Source organism: Octodon degus, unplaced genomic scaffold (genome assembly GCF_000260255.1).
Source record: "Octodon degus isolate 3935 unplaced genomic scaffold, OctDeg1.0 scaffold00476, whole genome shotgun sequence".
In the NCBI taxonomy this organism is placed as follows: Eukaryota; Metazoa; Chordata; class Mammalia; order Rodentia; family Octodontidae; genus Octodon; species Octodon degus.
In genome coordinates this window covers 367,127-383,687 of record NW_004525052.1, presented here as the reverse complement: position 1 = coordinate 383,687, position 16,561 = coordinate 367,127, and the positions used below count along the sequence as shown (strand labels likewise).

The 16,561-nt window shown below is 39.9% G+C and overlaps 1 pseudogene; it reads left to right on the top strand.

The window, feature by feature from the left end:
* Nucleotides 1-14,199: 14,199 nt before the first annotated feature.
* Nucleotides 14,200-14,824, top strand: LOC105741343 (annotated as a pseudogene).
* Nucleotides 14,825-16,561: the final 1,737 nt, after the last annotated feature.

The window sequence follows — 16,561 nt, the reverse complement described above, 5'->3', positions numbered from 1 at the left end:
GATTTGAAAATGTCATATAATAATTATACAATCATATCTATATTTATAGCAGCACAATTCGTGAAAGCCAAATCTTGGAAATGAACAAGATACCCATCACCTGAGGAATAGATGAAAGAGTTGTGGTATTTTTATAGAATGAAGTATTACTCGGGTATAAAGAATGATAAACTCAAAGCCCTGATATTTAAGTAGATGCCACTTGAAGATATACTCATAAGTGAAAGAAACGAGACCTACATGTGTAAATATTGTCTAGTCTCCCTAGAATAAGAACTTAAAGGAAGAAATCAAAATAGAAAAGTATGATGTTGGAGGCACAATAACTCCAGGCCTCCAATACTTTTGCAAGTGAGTCTTTCTAAATCCTGTGAATCTGCCACATCATGACTCCATGTCACATAGCCCTTAATGGTCACCTGAGTGCCTCTAACCTATAAAATTCTCTTGGTGCATCAGTGTCCTTAGTGACACTGACTTCCTCTTCCCCTACCTCTGCTGAGCTAGGTTCCTAGTTCTTTTACCCCACCTATTTCCCATAAGTCTCCTGCTATGCCCTGGAGGTGGGACTTCTTCCTGTCATAGCCCGGTTGCCTAGTTACTTGTGCCTTTTACCCGCCGACGTCATTTCCCTATGCCTCCACTATATATACCCAGCACCTCCCCTGAATAAACGAGACTTGATCAGAATCCTGTCTTGTCTCAATTTCTCGCATCTCCTGTCCTTTGTCCCCTCCTCAATTCCCCGCTCCTCTCCCAGGTGAGCTTCATTGACTGACCTGCTGGTTTGGGACAGTATGACACAATTAAAAGGAAAGGAAGAATTTGATTATTAGACAATGAAGAGAGGGCAAGGAGCAAAGCTAGGAAACATGATAGGTGCAAAGCCATACATTTATATGCATAAGATGGGTATGGAAATGATCCTGAGAATCTGGAACGTGTTTTTGAAACTAGCACTTAATTGGTAGGATTCTCACCCTGACTAACTATATATGTTGATACCTGTGAACTAAGCACCTGCACAGAAGATAGCAATGTCTAATAGTAGGACCATGTTTGGAATGCCTGTTATTTTGGTCATCTAAGTACATACTGTCTCAGCATATAGTAAGTACTGCCATAGTGGCTCTCAAGTATGTTTGTTTTTAAAATGGGGGCAATAAATGAAAAGAAGAGACAAAAAATGTTACAGGATGGTCTTTCTACAGTACTTTACATGCTTTGATATCTAAATTTCTGTGTAAAATATGTAACTGTTTATTCCTATTTTTAATTTTTTTTGTTTTTTCCTTCATATTTTGTAGGAACTTAAAGTTTAACATATCAACGCTTCATGGAAAATACCTGTTCCATGTTATACATAAAATATTTTATATTGAGACACATAGTGAGGCTAATCTCAACCACCTATGTTGTAGGATTGTATTAATAAACTTCTCTTCTGGATGGTTAACAGCCTAAGTGCACAGACCAAAAATTAGAGAAAAAGGAGGGCTACAAGTAAATCTGACATTTTGACCCTAGCCTTTCAAGATCAGTGAAGAATCAGGACATAGGAGAACCTGTACTGTAACATCATTTAACTCAGTTGTGTCCCAAATTTTCTGATCGAGGAGATCATGAGGCCACAGAGGAATGTGACCAATGATGTAGAGTGTGCCTAACAAGAGTCATCTGGAGAGAAAACTTTCTCTCAGGCTTTCACAGACATCAAATTGATCAAGCAATAGCCATGACTCATTCACATGGCTGACACTCACAAAGGATCTACAAACTGCATTCTAGGGTTTCAGTATAAATCCTGAGGGGATTTGACTGACCTTATCAAATACAAAATTTACATACTTGTTTGATAGGTCTTGCTTTATCTTGGTCTTCACCATCTAGCAGAATAGTATAAACATGAAGTGTAAAAAGTAAAGCCATATTAATATGCTGAGCTGTAAAAGACTCAAGTGAACAACTTCTGACATTGCCAGTCTTACAGAAAACCCACTACTATTATGGATTATGGTACTACATTGGAATATTTTGCTGAATTCACGCACCTATGATATTTAAATGACAATGAAATACTCTTGTGTGACAAAACTAAACAAAAAATACGTGGATTCAAATGTCCACCACTTTGTATCTGTATTCCCAAAATAATTAGGATAGTTATACAGTTACATTCTCTTAATTCAATGAGATGAAAGACTTTTTCTAACAGTGTTCGTAAACAGGCTATCATGTCTGCATCATGTATAATGAATAACCACTAAGACAACAATATGCAATGTATTAATTATTGAAACAGTCCTACTAATCCAATTTGGAACTGTTTCATTGCTATTAGTTTCTAATAAAATTATTGAAAAAAATGCATAGAGTTTGCGGCTACTCTGTGCCGGCGGGACCAAGTTTGGGTCCCAGCCCAGGCGCAGCATGGGTCAGACCCTCTTCCACCCCCTTGGGACTACCCCCACCGCTCCGCAGTACCTCCCCCACCCCGCCCGACTAGTAGGAATTTCTGCCGCGTTCTGGGAACACCCAGACCAAGTCCTCACCCAGATGCAGTGAGTGTGTGGGAGAACTGCCTCTATACCTACTCCACCTTATCCCCTACAGGCTCAGCTCAGGCCTGGCATACAGGCCTGGGGTGTAACCCTGCAGCTGTAATCCCTACAGAGAGGGTAGAGGATAGAACCACTCAGCTAGTCCAGGAGCAGAACATCTTGCCACAGGGGCACAAGAGGTTCACCCTCAAGGGCAGCAGCAGGAAGGAGCTGAGCACAGCAGCCAGACCCAAACCAGGCACAGCTGGATAAGTCCAGACTTTGTAGATCTGCACCTGAACTTCAGTACATACTAAGGTTATAACTACAACGAAGATCTACAACAAAGGTCAGAAGACAGTGCTACACAAAATGATGAGAAGGTGTCTTCTGCAAAGGATTCTCATTAGGTTCTTTGCTTCTATTTCCATTGATAGAGCACAGGAGACTCCATTTTCTATTTCTAACTCCATTTCAAAAGTCACTTAAATTTTAACTGCAGATGAACTCACTCCATTACCTCTGCCTATGTAGCTGACCATAAATTAACAGGAAAAGCTAGGCCATAAAATTAGGAACAGATAGTTAGAAAAATTGGAAAGTACAGCAAATGTTAAACACCAATGTCTGCATGACTGATAGGTGATCAACAGTGTCTGAGAAATGTAAATTTTGGTACAATTATATGGAATTCTTGTAAAATTCCTGAGAATGAAGTAATGTGGTAATGTGGTTACCATGGAAAACGGAAAAAGTATATCACTTGGACATAAAGTCAGAATCAGCACAAACATTTGGATTTTCTGACTAAGCATAGGTCATGGGTCACCTGCTTTCAATAAAGTGTATTTTTTCCTATGCTTTCAGTCTCTCATGAGTGCTTCTCTCTTGCTCAATTCTGAAACAATGTTATGCCACTTAAAATGATTTCACCACACCCCAAATCACAACATCCTATGAAAGTGTAAATTACTCAACATCCCTACATTCCTGAAGACTTCCAGGGAAACTATGTCATGGAGAAAAAGATCAAGCACTCTACTATGGACCATATAGCCCCATATGACCTGACCATGTCAATTCTCAGTTTTTCTCCAGCATGCATCCTTCACTCACTGATTTACATCAGCATGCTGATCCCTAGACTTCTTCAAAAAGAGACTTTCACTGATCTCTGTCTAAAATGGTTCTCTCTGCTTTATAAAATATCATGCTGCTTTATATTAAAATAGCTTTTGTCTATGTGGCATCATTGTTTCTCTTTGTTTCTTCTTTATCTGTATCTCCCGTGGACTGTCTTTAAGTCTACACATTGTATATGTCTTGTCCAAGATGCCACATTATGAATGAGCAGTGTTGGGGAAATTATTGTTGAATTAACAAACAAATGAATTAGTGATCAAAATAGCACTTCCAAGCAATGTCCCATTTAATCCTCATAGTAATCTTGTATTATTATTATTATTATTATTATTATTATTATTATTATTATTAGTTTTATTGAGAAACAAATAGCAATTAGACAGTTTCAAAATGGATTAACAAGACAGTTTCAATAATTAATACATTGCATATTGTTGTCTTCATATTGGTTATTCATAGTACAAGATGCAGACATGATATCCTGTCCAAACACTACTTGTACAAATATTTCTTCTCGTTAATTACAAGAAGTAGCTGTATATCTATCCTAAATATTTTGAATATACGGACACAAAATGGTCTTTCATTTATACCCCCTTTTTTTCAATTTTGTCAGAGATGGGTATTTCATTGCCATTTAAATATTATAGGTGTGTGAATTCAACAAAATAATCCAATATAGTCTAGTAGTCCATACTAGTAGTGGCTTTTCCACTACTATGTTGAGAGCCAGGACCTTCGTTGGGCACAGTGATCAGACAAATGTAACATTGATATGAACATTGCAATCAAGGAGAGGAAAGTGATGCAAAGAATTAAGGTGACACCAATGCATGATTTCACACACCTGCCATCCCAGTACTCAAGTGGCTCAGACAGGAGCCACTGTGAGTTTGAGCACAACCTGGGCTACAAGTAAAACTCCGTTTTAGAAAAATAAACCTTATGGTGGGAATATGACCGTGTCTGAGGATTTGTAAAGACTCATGAGAAGTGATACTTGCATGGACACCTAAGAAATATGAATGAAGGGAATGGGTGAATAGCAGCAAAGGGCCAGTTTGTAAAGCATTTGACTGTGCACCAAAATTTTTCTGTAAGAAATATGAAACAGTTGCCATAAAGAAAAATGCTCGGTGACTTAGTGTGTACTGTTGTCCTGTACTTGGGACACTGAGGAAGGAGATTTTCTATGAATCTAAGAGCAGCTGCACCATCTTTTGAGTTCAAGGCCAGCCTGCTCTACAAACCTAAATTCTCAAAGAGATGTGTAGTAAGTGATGAAACAGGGAATTCTAATGGAAAAGAAAAAGAAAGGGAATAAAGATAAGAAGTATGTTGGGTTGTTTGTCTTTTTGAGATAGGATCTCTCTGTGTAGTTCACATTGGCTATAAACTCACCGTGTAGTCTATATTGACCTCACATTTATGGTACTCTTCCTTACTTATCCTCACATTAGCCAGGATCTTACACCTTCATTACCATGCCCAGCTCAAAAATAAACATGCAAAGGTAAAAAATCTCCAGGTCCTAATAATAATAAAAGACACTACAAAAGGCACCACTTCATCAAGTGTTTTATGTGCAAAGTTGCTTTTTTTAATGATACTGATATAATCCCCAAAGATCAGCATTTGAGTATATAAAATTGTTAATTTTAGTAATTTTATAATTGCAAAGTGTTGTTGTCTATCTTAGATTCAAAATAGTCAAAAAACATATTCAGTCCAAAACTACATACAGTTTTCCAAAGTGAGAAATATCCAGAACCATCCATAAATATTAAAAACCCTAATTTCATTGGTGCATTATTTTGGGCTTGACTAAATATCTTAAAATACTGTCATGAAATTGTAGAAAGTTCATATTATAATTTAAATATTGACATTTCTTGCACATTGTAGTTGTCTCTGTTATTCTGGCCTTGCCCAAGTGGATCTGATCAATAATGACAGTTAAGTGTTCTAAGTGCATTGCCTTGAATCAGAACTGTGCAGCAGATTAGTACAACATATTTCTGGGTGTGTCTGTGGATGACTGACATGTGAGCCAGCAAACTGAGGGCAGAGGACCCAACTCAGATGTGGTGGCATCAACCAATAGGCCTGCAGCCTGGAAAAAATAAAAAGGCAAAGAAAGAATATCTCTGTTTCAGAACAGCTCCAGTTTTCTCCACAAGTCCCTTTTCAGTTGCTTCAGTCTCCTACTGCAGTCCTCTAATAGGGACTCTACAGTGAGCTTCCAGGACTAAAAATTTTGACAAGTGCTGTGTCCTTCATCCTGATAATACCCACATTTGGACAAAAGTTCACACAGCCACACTGCAGCACTAAGCTGAATAGGAGATCAGCTCTTGCCTTGCTGAGGCATAAATTAAGGCTTCCAGAGAGTATACTTAGGCATATACCAGAAAGCCTCAGACTTCTGAGTCAAGCAGCCTGGAATTGACCTGGATCTTACCAAGTCTATTCATCAAGAAGCACCTATATTTGCCTCAAGCTCTAAGTTTCACACATGGATGCCTGAGAGATCCAAGCTGGTTGCTGCAGAAGACCACCAAGGCCTAGGAGTCAATCTTCAGTCTGGATCAGTTATCTCTCTCTTCTTGCTTGCTTCATGTATATGGTTTGAATATGATTCATTAATGTCCTTCACAGATTTATATGTTGAGGTCTTGGGCCTGAGCAGCCATTTTAAGAGGTGGATTTAACTTTTGAAAAGTGTGGCCTCTTGGAAGGTATCTAGATCTTGGGGCTCAACCTGAGAATGAATGAATACTTTTCTTTAAAACCAAACTAGTTATTAAGAAAGCAGATTGTTGTTAAGCAGTGCTGCACCCATGCTAGGGCTTTTCTTGCATATTGCAGCTTCTCTTTACCCTCTTGTACCATAGGAAGCCATATCCAGAAGCTGAACAGATTGTACTGCCTTGTGTTGACTCAGACTCTAAAACACTGAGCTAAGTGTTTCAGAGTCTCATTAGTTTATAGACTCCTATCCTCTGAAATAGCCACAGATATATAGAAACAGAAAACAAAGCTGCCTGGAGGTTCTCTTTAGCCTACCCAGGTCAACCATTTTATTGCTTTTGGCTCCCTTTCTCTTCACCCAGTTGCTCCTGTTACCTCAGTTCAGTGCCTGCCTCCTCTCCACTGTGCATGCCATACTCTATCACTCACCCACGCCCACTTCATCACCTTTATCCGAAAACTCATGGTGAATGGTGTTTTATCCCCACTCCTCACTCTTCCAGTGTTTAGGAATCTGTTCAAGACCTTTCTCTTACATAAAACCTGTCTGGGCCTCCAAATGATCTTAAAACTCTTATATCTTCTCATCCGCTCCTTGTTCCTAGGACTCTATCCACAGTACCACTACTGGTACAAAAAGTTGAGAAGGTGATATTATTAATAAACAGATCATTGATCAGAAAACAAACCATTGATAGCAAGTTGAAAAGAAACCCAAGATTGTCATAGTGTGGCTTCTACATTGGTAGGACAAGGAGGACAAGGAAACTGGATGTTACTACTGTGCCCCAACCTCTCTCACCACAGTTGATGTTGATTACTTATTAATAGTTGTAACTAGGTGAATAGTCTGATGTTGTATCATTGTCCTTCCAACTGTGCCACTTGAATTTGCACTTTATGAAAGATAAAGTACAAATTCAAAGCTAACCTAGGCATGTTAGCATGAGCCAGTGTCAAAATGAAAAATGTTTGGGAAATAGGAAAGGGCAGAGGCCCAGGGTTCAATCTCCACTATGACAAATAACTACATACTAAAATTACATAATGAAACCTGAAACCATGGCTGCCAAGATATGTGTAAATCGCCTAGTAATCCTTAGATTCTTTTTTTATTTTTTTTATTTTAACATTTATTGTGTGTGTGTCTCTGTGTGTGTGTGTGTGTGTGTGTGTGTGTGCGGGCGCGCGTGTGTGTGTATGTGTGGCCAGCTCAGCCCACCAGGGGGCGGGGCAGGCTGGCATGTGGTGCTGGGGTATTGAACCGCAGTCCCTGTGCTTTGCCAAGCTTGTTCCAAGTAGGTGCTTTAGACCACTGAGCCATCTCTCCAGCCCCCCTAGATTCTTTTTATGATTGATAAAAACAAGTAACATTTTTGTGCCTTTATGCCTTGATGGTGATCTGTAAGTGCTGAACTATAATAAAAATTTTATACTGACCATTTACCATTCAAGAAATGAGCCTGACATTAGTATGATTATAATTTCAACAAAAGAAATGAAGACTTTTCCCTTTTGTATTATTATTTTTTTAGAGACAGGACTTATGTAGCCCAAGATGGCCTCAAACTCATGGTACTCCTCCTGCCTCAGGCTCCCCAATGCCAGTATTAATATATTTATAATACATAACAAATCTATTCATAATAGGGAACTGAGGCAAGTATATCTCACAGTATTATCTTATTTATGTCCCCACTTTTAATTTCCCTAGTAAGCACTCTTCACAGCTTACGTTTTCTCCACCTCCCTCCTACATGCCCTCCCGTTGCATCAGGAAAATCTTTGTTCTCTATGCTGATAAAGACAAAATCTTTTTTACTGGTGCCACTGTCCCTTTTCTCTGCCTTCTAAGCAGACATCCTTCATGTAGCAGAGGACAGTGAAATTCTACACCTGAAGCTCAAAACCAGAGAGTTCTATGCCCTTTCCTCCTCTCCAGAAGCAGGGTATCACTCAATTTCACCAGAGGTAGGACACCTGCGACAATGTGACTGCCTTACACATTGATTTTCCCCACACAGCGTCTGAGCTAAAAGCAAGCTTTGCTCTCCCATCCCACCAGGGATTCAGTCCATCTGTGTCTCACCTTCAGGAAAGCCCTTTTCTGTCCATCTGCAGAAAGTTCCTCAGGAAGAGAAGAGGACGTGGGCCTGGCAGGAGGTGGTCATGGGCCTTTGGGTGACCCCTGAACAAAAGAAATAGGAGGCCCATGAGGACAGAAAGGAAGAAGAGGACCCTGAGCTCCATGGTTTTGGTGTCACTGCTGTCCACTCCTTTGCAGCCTCAAGCTGAACCTTATAAACTCAGCTTGTGACCTTATGCAACTTCAGTAAATCCCACCTCCTTTTTCATCCATGTCCAAGGGTGTGACTTAGAAGAGGGTTAGAAGGCAGCCACTCCTCCTTTTTTGGGCATCCCAGGTCCCTTCTCACTCCCCTGTAATTTAGCCACTCCTTAGATGTTGGCACAGATGCTGTGAATGAGAGGCCAAGGTGCATATGAGTGTGTGTCTGTGTTGGGTGTCTGTGTAGCCAATTTTCTGAAGGATAATTTTCCCCTTGAATTTAGACTGCCCAGGATTTCAACTTCCTCTATATGCTTGTATGTTTTTATATATGAAAGACTACTTTATATGTCAATGTGAATGCATATTTCTGCATATCTGTCCAGGTGTTCTTCTGTATACATTCCTGTATGTGTGAAAACATCTGTGTATTTATTTGGTGTCTTATATGAAGAAGTGCTTGCATTTAATAGGGGAGATGGTAGGGACTTCTGCTACTATTGATGAGTCTGCATGTGCTGGCTGTACTTACCCTAGGTCTCTGATTGCTCCCATTAATGTAGAAGAGTTCCCACTAGGCCTCTGGCTGTTTCACTGGGAAGGCATTCTCTCTCTCTCTCTCTCTCTCTCTCTCTCTCTCTCTCTCTCTCTCTCCATTTCCTCTCTCAAATCTTGAGGTACATTGTACCCTCGTGTGTTTTCTGCTATAGCAAAATAGTGCAGACTGGCTAATTGGCTACAAAATGTAATTCTTTTGGCTCATGGATCTAAAGGTGGAATTCAATTTTTTTGTGTGTGTGTGATGGGATCTAACATGGATCTTTTAGCTGCAGCACTACATGGATGAATAGCATGGAGAATGCCTAAGACAGGGAGCAGGCATGGAACATTTATCCTGTCTCATTCCTACAATGACAATCCAGCCATGTGAGAAGAACCCTCTTTAGCTAATCTGCTGGTTTTTTTACAAAGTTTCACCTTCTAGGGAAATGTAGACAAGTGAAACCACTATGGAAAATGGTATGGAGGTCCTTCAAAGAACTAGAACTACAAATTCCATTAGACCAGCTATTTCCATTTTGGGTATGTTTCATAATAGTTAAAGACATCATATCACAGTGATGTGTGCATAACCATGTTTATAGCAGCACTTTCCATAATAGATAAATCTTGAAAACAACCTATGTGTCCATCCACACATAAATTAATGAAGAAAATGTAGCATGTATATAGAGTGGAGTACTATTCTACCATCAGGAAAGACAATCTTGAGTCATTTATAGGAACGTGGTTGCAGTTTGAAATCATTATGCCAAGAGAAATAAACAAAGCATATAAGCTTAGTAATCACACTTTATCCTACATGAGATGCCAAAATATAAACAAATTAAAAGTTTGATATTAATAGGAATGAACATGGAGTTCAGTCATACAGTACCTGCTTGGCAAGCCTATGGTCCTGAGTCAATTCCAGGTACAAAACAGAGGAAATGAGATGAGATACAGGAGAAGATGGAGCAGCAACAGTATCATTCCTACCATCTTATGCAAGCACTTGCTGAACTCTGGACTCTGACCCCACAGTTAGGTCATACCATGTTGACTCAGGGGAAGGGGCAGAGAAACAAAATCATTTACAGGTTGAATCCATACTTCTGTGACCTTGCATTGGTGCCACAACAAACTTTCTTGATCCTGGGATATTGCTCCTGCTGTTCTGGGTCATCTGAAAATTGAGGAGTATTCCAATCTTGGACTTCCTCCCACAATGGTATGGATACTTTACACAGAGTCCTCATGCTTTGAAGAGGTGCAAGTTGCCCGCCCATCGGGGTAGCTGAGAACCCTAGGAAGCCTCTCATTCAACATGGAAGTCCCCATATTATCAATTCTCATGAGTCTAAACTCTGCTCTGCAAGTACATGGGTTAGAGATGAGGCCAAGACAGGAAAAGACATCACTAACAGGCTGATAAGGTGAGAGGAGAGAAAAACAGAGACACAGACAGACAGAGACAGCAAGACAGAAAGAGATTGAGAAGGAGAGAAACAAGACAGACAGAGACAAACAGAAAGACTCTATGACTGCACTCTATGTCCCTTTATAGTCTGTTCCTCAGTGTGTGAATATCTTTGCCTGTTCTTTGTCAACCTATTTCTCTGTCTCTTTGTCTGTCTCTGTCTAGGTCTCTCCATGTCTCCATGTCTCTTTCTGTCTGTCTCTGTCTCTCTCAATCTCTTTCTTTCTCTCTTTTTCTATCTCCCATCTTATCAGCCTAACAGTGATCTTTTCCTGTACTGGCCTTCCTTCGAACGCATGTACTTGCAGACCTGAGTTAGACTTCTCATCAGACCTGGATCTAACCCACAACCTCTCCACAACTGTGTAGTGCAGTTATTGCTCACTAGAAATTCTAAAGGAAAATTTTTCTGTCCCAGTCAGTGTTAAATAATTAACCCATCCTTAAATGGCTGCTGGTTCAGTCCTCTCAAATATGGCTGTTTGCACACTGGATTTCTTCTCCATCTCCAACCTGTTTTGTGGCAGGAATCACTTTCAAAGTAAAAGTCCAATACTCTCTATGAAGTTTCCCGGAGGGCTAAAACTGCTGGTCCAGTCAGTTGTTTCTTGCTGTGGCTTTTGACCCTCCCTCCACAGTTACCTTCTCTCTTCCCTGGAACTGACCTCATCAATCATCAGCGTAGCTTGTAGATGTGTCAGTACATGTGCTTCCTGTATTGAGGAAAACAGATTATTGAGCAAAGTTGGAATTGGTAGCACCGTGGACCGAGGCAGCTTACGCATGGGCTTCAGAACATCCATGATGGGAAGGCATGAAGTACTTTATGAATAATTCACAAAGTCTCATGTTTTGCAGGAGATATTTTTGTACTGCCTAGTTTGAAGATATTGTAGAGTCAAGAACACAGTTATTGAAAGTCTTACCTAAGTCACACAGTCAGTTAGAGTTATGTTGTTCAATAAGTAATGTCTTAAAGATATCTCTGTAGCTCAGTAGAATAAGCATTTTCCTGGCAAGTACAAGGGTCTGAATTCAATCCCCAGTTACTAATAAATAAATAGATTAGATAGATAGATAGATAGATAGATAGATAGATAGATGATAGATAGATAGATAGATAAAGCTATTTTTGGCTGCATATGTTATCTTGAGCAAAGAGTCGATTAAATTTTTCCTTTGAATAATTTTTAAAATGAAATGTCTTCGAGTTACTGCTAACAATAATGTCTTCTAAATTCAAGTCCTTTTCTAGGTTTATGATTTTCACGTATTTTATCCTATTTTATATTTTTTATTGTTTGAATAGTGCATTTTAAGAATCTGCAGTTTTTTTTAATTTTGATCAAATTTAATTTATTATTATTTCTCTGAAGCACAAACTTGACCATATTTGCCCAGCTCCAAAGCACAAATTTCATCCTGTCTCTTCTTTTAGTAATTTTATAATTTGATATTTCATCTAGACATATTGAGAATCAATGTTTCCCCAAAGTGCAAGACATAGATCAAAGTAATTATCTGGGTCTCAGTGTGGATCCTTTGTCCAGCCCTAGAAAGCCTGACGGGAAGGCATGAAGTGCTTCACAGGGAATTATTCACAAAGTCTCCTATTTTGTTGTACTGCCCAGTTTGTAGATGTTGTAAAGAGTCAAGAACAGAATGACCAAAAAATAAAAAACAAAAATAAAAAAAGAATAGAATGACTGAAAGTCTTATGTAAGTTACACACTCAGTTAGAGTTCATTTATCATATGAGCAACTGTCTTCTTCACCTGAAGGATTTCCATCTTTCTACCTCATTTCTCCTCCTCTGCAGCAGACACAGACACAGAAATTGAAAGAGGATAAAACAGAAGATGATAAAGGTACAGTTGTTGAGGCTCAGAGGCAAATGTAGCACAAGTGGGGAGAAATAATGAGATGGTATCTGGGGGCATCGGACACAGCTGTGCAAAGGCTGTCATGAAATTCTGTGTTTCTCGTAGGGGCCACTGCACTCCATGTCTCTTTATAGTCTATTTCTTAGTGTCTGCGTGTTTTTACCTGTTTTTTCTCAAACTATTTCTCTGTTTCTCTGTCTCTGTCTGTCTGTCTGTCTCTCTCTCTCTCTCTCTATCTGTCTGTGTCTGCCTCTGTCTCTGTCTCTCTCAAACTCTGTCTTGCTGTGTCTGTCTACCTCTAAATCTTTATCTCTCTGTCACTGTCACTGTCTCCCTCTTCTCCCATCTATGTGTCCTACCTTTAACTATATCTTCAGAAGCACAGAGTGGGATCCAGTATTACAATTGTCCACCAAGCTTAGGTTTGTCTGCATCATCATAGAGCCAGTCCACCTTTGGGAGAGTGAGTCAATGTAGTGGTTTATCTCAGTCTAAAAATCAAAAGCACCAGGACCAGCCTCTCCAAATATTCCTCTGACTCTCTAAGATAAAGACAGGGCAAAAAAGTTCATCTGTCTCCCCCTGACCTTTGGAGTGTGGCTTCACAGACTTTTCTGACCCAATAACCATGCTCAAACTGGTCCGAATTATTCAAGTCTCAGTGTGGATTCTTTGTCCAGTACTAGAAAGCCTGATTGGAAGGCATTAAGAGCTTCACAGGGAAAAATTAACTGTCCCATGTTCCGTTGTACTGCCTAGTTTGTAGATGTTGTAGAGAGTCAAGAACAGAATGACCAAAAGTGTTCTGAAAGTCACACACTCAGCGCTATGTTGTTCAATGAGCAATTTCTTTCCCAATATGGTCAATAAACATTTGAAACATGGAATGACAATCATATTTAAACTTGAATCAATTTTAATTTTTGTAGTTGATACTCAATGTAAAAACGGAAAAATTTTTAAATTTGGAAGTAAGGATGTGTGTGAATAATAGTTTCAGACTATGAAGTTAATGAAATCTTAAAGGAAATCTAAGATTTCCATGGAAAATTTAGGGCTCCATATAATACATCCTCTAAGTACCAATACACCTACAAGATACCAAAGGTATGGGGTGAAAAACTAGATAGGATGAAAAGTCATAGTATTCACTTTCCTGTCACTGGGACTCAACACCAGACACTTACAGCTTAAAGGAAATCAGGATGCCTTGGCTCACTGTCTTCAGGGAGTCCAAAGTCAGCTGGTTGCAGGGCGGAAACACATTGTGGAAGAGCACGGTCGAGATGGTTGCTCACTGCATGGCAGCCCATAGTCAGAGAGAAAATGGAAAAGTCAGAGAGAGTATACTTCCTAGGTCACAGCTCCAGGGATCCACCACCAACAGGGCCAACATCAGAATAGCACACTGAGCTACCAAACTCATCAATGGATAGATCCACCAATGAGTATATCACCTCATTTTCCAATCACTCTCTGTATTAATGGGGATTTGGGAGACATTTTAGATACAAATCATAACAGGCAGAGGCAATGAGAGGGAGAAAATGTAAAAGACAAATTGTGAGCTTTTCCGCCCGCTCCCCCCTCCCCCCGAGCTCCGCTCCGGCTGCACCGCGCTCGCTCTGAGCTCCGGGCTCCTGCTAAGCTTGCGCGGCCGCCACCTCCCTCAGCCACCATCATGATTATCTACCGGGACCTCATGAGCCACGATGAGATGTTCTCCGACATTTACAAGATCCGGGAGATCGCGGACGGGTTGTGCCTGGAGGTGGAGGGCAAGATGGTCAGTAGAACAGAGGGTGCCATTGACGACGCGCTCATTGGTGGCAATGCCTCCGCTGAAGGCCCAGAGGGCGAAGGCACCGAAAGCACAGTAGTCACTGGTGTAGATATTGTAAGGAACCATCACTTGCAGGAAACCAGCTTCACAAAAGAGGCCTACAAGAAATACATCAAAGATTATATGAAATCAATCAAAGGCAAACTTGAAGAACAAAGACCAGAAAGAGTAAAACCGTTTATGATGGGGGCTGCAGAGCAAATCAAGCACATCCTTGCTAATTTCAAAAACTATCAGTTCTTTATTGGTGCAAACATGAATCCAGATGGCATGGTTGCTCTCCTGGACTACCGTGAGGATGGTGTGACCCCATTTATGATTTTCTTTAAGGATGGTTTAGAAATGGAAAAATGTTAATGGATTCGATGGTAACCTTGGATCTATCACTTGTCATAACTGGCTGCTGCTTGTCATCTACACAACACCAGGATTTTAGACAAATGGGACTGATGTCATCTTGAATGCTTCGTTTATTTTGACCGTGATTTATTTGGAGTGGAGGCATTGTTTTTAGGGAAAAAACACGTCATGTAGGTTGTCTAAAAATAAAGTGCATTTAAACTCAAAAAAAAAAAAAGACAAATTGTGAGATTGACAAGGAGAAATCATACAGATATAGAAACAAAGAAAAAGGTCAAAGACTCACAAATACGAAAAGCACTGGAGGGCAAGAAGGAGGCAGAAACTCAAAGACACCGAGCCAGAGATGTCTTTAAATGCTTGATCCACCACCCTAGTGTACCAAGGAAGTTCCTTTGGGAATCGGAGCTTGTCTGGGTTCTCTGAGGTTATTACCCTTTATAATCCTTTTACTTTCTCCTCTTTCTTTGAGCATATCTGGTCACACGTTTTCAAGCCATTGAATTTTTTACTAACACAAAGGATTTAGTTACAATGAAGTTTAATGTGATATCTGTTTTGGGAACATACAGGAATGAGGTTCACAAGACTTAAGTCCACCAAGATGTTCCAGCCAAAGGAAGAGAAGGAGATTTACATCCTGGATAATGAAGAACCGTCCATCAGGTAGCCTTCATGATTGCCTTAGTGCACCTCTTCTCCTTCCCTATGAAATCCTCATGCATCCCTGAGCCATCCCCCAACATGGAGCTTTGAAGTAAGAACTGCTTTGTCTTCTCAAGATTACCAGTCTTTGGATCAATGTGCTTCTCTGTCACCAATGATCTTCTCAATAATACTAGACTTCCAGCAGCTAACTGTCTAAAACATTAACCTGCTAATGCTGCTGTACAGCTAAGGGACTTGGAGTAAGCATAGTCACCAGAGCCCCAAACTCCATCTTAGTGTACATCTAAAAGCTGTCTGGTTGGACTGGCACATGTGACAGTGTCACAGGCCAGCATGGGTGCTTGATTTAGTTATAATGAAAATTAAAATTAAAGCCATCAGATGAATTTAGAAATAAAATTTGATTTTGAAAGAAGAGAAGGAAGGGAAGGAATTCTGATTTGAGGAGCTGGAGGGTCACCTGTGATGGAACAGACAGACTGATCTGCCCACATAAGAGTGAACGTCAATTTTGTAGGGTGTTTGTGGACTGGAGTCCAATTATTCATTATGTGAAGACGTCATGTTCATAGCTCCAAAAACTCCTCATTGTTTGTGTGTTGGTTCCACGCCAGGAGGTAATTGTCTCTGTCTGTGGTGTCAGTCAAGTGCAGCTCAAATTTTCCTGACACCCCACAAATTTCGGATTCAGGACAACGACTGGAGATTTATATGCATCACTTTAAGGGCCAAAGGTCTGGAACTAGACCTTATAATGGGTACAAACTTCATGCACTTTTGAATCTTGAAAATTATCTCAGTGCCCTGTATGTTTTTTTTTCCTACAGTTTTATTGATAAACATATAGCAATGAGACAGTTTCAAATCAAATGGGAATAGATGGCCTCTACTTCAATCTGGTAAAAGAAATTTATGAAAAACCAACAGCTAACATAATCCTAAATGGGGAGAAACTGAAATCTTTTACTATTAGATTGGGCACAAGACAAGGATGTGCTCTATCACCAATATTATTCAATATAGTTCTGGAATTATTAGCTACAGCCATTAGACAAGAGAAAACAT